Here is a 4,169-nt window from a genome sequence, read left to right as displayed (position 1 = left end):
TATGCAGCTGCTTCTCCTGCCCTCCTCCAGGAGCCGCCGATTGGCTGGGGCGCTGCGTGCGTCAGCTGGTAAGAGGATAGAGGGGGGGTAGTGCCCTGAGCCTGGGAAGGAATTATACTGCTATCACATCGCAGGAGCATGCACACATAGGAGATCTGCCCCCACCACCACCCAATGCCACCCTACACCTGTCCTGCAGGGGGCGCTGCTCATGCATGTCTGCAATCACAGCTCATTGTATATTGTGCAATGCAATGACATGGGAATCCCAGCTCCGTTCTTGCACAATATTCAGATTGTAGCCTGGTGCCTTCTGCCCAGGTCATTGCACGCTGCTGGGATCTGTGTGAACGCCGGTACTCTCTCTGTAGACAGATGACAGGAGTGCCTGCGTTGGCAGCACAGCGGATGAGGCTGGGTCACGTGGTGTATAGGAGGGTCTGCGCTGTCCATGGTGCTGAAGCACCTGCCATAGAGTTTGATGTTACAGGGGCCAATTCAGCAGGTCCAATTCGCAGCTAGTTGCGGGGGTTAAGTATGTGCCGACGGGTTGTATTTAATACCCTACCATTCACTGCGGTGCAGTGGGAGAATATAATACTGTGCTGAGCACTGCAAGGCACCAAGCCCCAAGCATGGCGAGCGCAGCTTAGACGGTGCCCATGCCCAAAAACTCATGTTGACCTTTTGGCTGTGGAACTTCCCATTGTCAACCTAATGTTTGTGTCGACCTTCCAACCCTGTCTACCTTAACCATGTTGATCTATTCCAGCTGTTGACCATAGCCCTGTCGACCATTAGTGGTCGATGCAATGACCCATACCTGCAATGACAAGTGGTGCTACCATGCTGAGACTTGTAGTGCCGCATAGAAAAAAAAGAGAAACTGCAATGTTACCCTAATAAAACAAAGATGCGCTGAAGCAGCTGGGCCACGCCCATCTAGGGGGCCCCGTACCATAACCCCATTCCTTATGTTGACTTATCCAGGACCTAACATTCATGGTGGCTATTTTAATGGAATACATTTGGATGTCCAGTGGACGACACGTCGGCAGTTAGAATACCAAAACAGCATCCCGAATTAGGGAATCCCGACAAGGGTCTGGTTAATATACCCACCTTTCCACGGGATACGGTCACTAGGTAGACATGCGTTGGGTTGACCACTGAAGGTTGGCAGGACTTAGGCCAAAACCTGAAATATGTCAACTTGGCTAAGGTCGACACAAGCATTAGGTTGACAGTCAAGGTTCAACATGAGTTTTTTACATTTTTTTTCTAGCCGACATCTGCTGACATCTGCTATGTCATACCCTTACATTCACTGTGGCATGGTGGTAGAATTTAATAGTGTCCCGGTGCTTTGAGCATGAACCTTGTCAGGAACCCAACTGATCATTGTAGATGGTCCCATATTTTTGCACATAAATAATGCTCAGAACCTCAGTTTTTTACTATTCAGTTGCAGAGTTTCTTATAAATTTTTTATTACTAGTGTCCTTAGCATTTACCTTGTGTCCTGTGATTAGTGCCAGGTGCGTGTATGCATTGTAAGCGTGCGAGCAGGGCCCTCCTACCTCTGTTGATTTGGGGGTTATTTTGTTTCACTCTTTCTGACAAATTCCTTCTTAGATGGACAAAACCATGTGCACTGCAGGTGGGGCAGATGTTACTTGTGCAGAGAGAGAGTTAGATTTGGGTGGGGTTTTACTTCAAAGTGAGATCTATATTGCAGTGTACAAATAAAGCAGCCAGTATTTTTCCTGCACAGAAACAAAATAACTCACCCAAATCTAATTCTCTCTGCACATTTTACATCTTCCCCTTGCAGTGCACATGGTTTTGTCCATTTAAGAAAGAGTGAACCAAAATACCCCCGTTGTTACCCGGTTTGTTTTACCACTGTCTACAATCGTAAAGCGCAACGGAATCTGCTGCGCCATATACGAAACTGTAAATAAATCCGTGATGCCGCTGTGCGTGTAGGACACCACGACCTGTGACTGCCATTTCAATATTAATGAACCAAATTCTAAGTCCCATGTTCTCGAGCTGCGTCACTGTAATTATCCTTCAATCTAATAAGGATCTTAGGACTCTATCTGCAAACTACAAGTTTTCTATAGGAACAGTCAGTGACCGATAATACATATATAATTACATTAAGGTCATCTGTATATTAGACATGGAACTAATCACTGTCAACAGACATACTGTAAACTTTGTTATTAAATTGGGGGATAATTACAGCTACACAACCCGAGAACATGGGATTTATTTATATCATTATGTTCATGTAATAGATGTGGGGTCCTGACACTGACAGCAGCACTCTCTGTATCCACAAGACTATACGGTCTAATCAAATTTTTCATCGAATCCATGATTCATCCAATTTTTTTTTTTATATTTTTTCCGACAGGTCGGAATGCTCCGGCCTGTCAGAAAATACGTTGATCGCCAGAATAGCCGCCATTCTGCATGCTTTCTTAAAAAACGGGGCCATATTCGACAGGTTTTGTCCCGTTTACAACAATCTCAGTCCGACTTTAAAAAAAGTTGGATTAAGGAGATGAGGTGGGGAGGACTGCGCCGGGTGAGCAGCTGCAACAGCGGTGATGATGCTGCTGCTCCCTTGGTGCCACAATCCCGCTGCTGCTGCTGCTCACCTGGCCCTGACATTGGGAGCACAATTGAATAGGTATTGTCGGATCCATTCCAACAAATGCATGTCGCAATGGATCCAACTTTAATTCAATATATCCCCTATATATTTAACATTTAACCCTTGTATTTCATTCCACGATCTACAGCAGCACTTTTGATATTATATGGGGTCATTGCACTGCATAATATCGGGGTGTACTATCAATATCTAGAATTGGATTGTGTAGAGAGATTACCCCATTCCACTTGTATTCTACTACAGCGAAACGCACTGAAGTGTGTCGTAACAGTCTTTGACTGCAGTACCTCTTTATTACCACCAGGTGTCACACAGAAGCCGATGTTATGGACGTACAGTATTTGACATTTATTTATTTATTTACAGTTTCTTATATAGCGCAGCATATTACATTGCGCTTTACAATTGGAAACAACAGTGATTAAACAAACTGGGTAGAAAAACAAACCAATATCGAGGTAGGAGGGCCCTGCTCGCAAGCTTACAATCGATATATTATCATTATTGGTTTTTAAGGTGTCAAATTACTCCCCAATGTCAGACAGTAGGAAAAATAGGGACAGTTATAAAATTGGGACAAAGAAAAACAAACCAAGAGTAGGGAGGGCCCTGCTCAAAAAAATAAACTATTCATTGCATTAATGTGGCTGATACAGTTGGGACAGTTAAGCTGTTGAAATGAATGGCATTACTTATAATAAACAGTACCTAGAACATAGATAGATAGATAGACACAAATATTGAAAATATCTATCTATCATGTGGTGTTGGTCCAGCACTCCTCTACCTTACTTCATCTGCCCCCGGTGCCCTCATCAAATGTGAAGTCTGCAGTACCATAGAAAAGAGGCGGCACTCGGAGTCTGCTGACAACAAAACTTTGTATTCAAAACATCCCAAATATCCAACGTTTTGGGGTAACAGTACCCCTTTTATCAAGGTGTGAGTGCTCCCCGAGAATCCTACATCCGACTTGGCGCTTAGTGTATCATTGTTACATGAGATAAGGACTCCCCGGGGATGTCAGATGTGATGCATCGTGGGTGGTAAAAAGCCCCTGCAATGTGCCGCTGGTTGCTGCAAATACGATTTATCTTATGTGCTGCATACCCGAGGCCCGACGTCCTACCCGCATGGGACCACACATCGGGGTACAGCAGATCAAACACATGTGCTATGATATATGTCCCAATCTGTCTGAATTCAGTGAAATCGGCCCAAATCGCACTAGTGTATGGGGCCTTTAGATGGCAGAAAGATGAATATCAATTGAATACAGATAACTTGATTACATAACTTGAATGCCAGGAGAACACTGCATAGGGGGATGCATCTTAGACGGCAGAATGATGAATATCAATTGAATACAGATGACTTGATTTAACCAGATAAACCGTATATTAGCCGGGGGTGGCGTAGCTGGAGCTGGTCGGCGGAGCGATGTGTCTCCCATTTGCTGACTAGCTACGCCACCCCCGGC

This window comes from Crinia signifera, chromosome 12 (assembly GCF_055691185.1).
Source record: "Crinia signifera chromosome 12, ASM5569118v1, whole genome shotgun sequence".
NCBI lineage: Eukaryota > Metazoa > Chordata > Amphibia > Anura > Myobatrachidae > Crinia > Crinia signifera.
Note: the sequence above shows the minus strand (reverse complement) of the source record.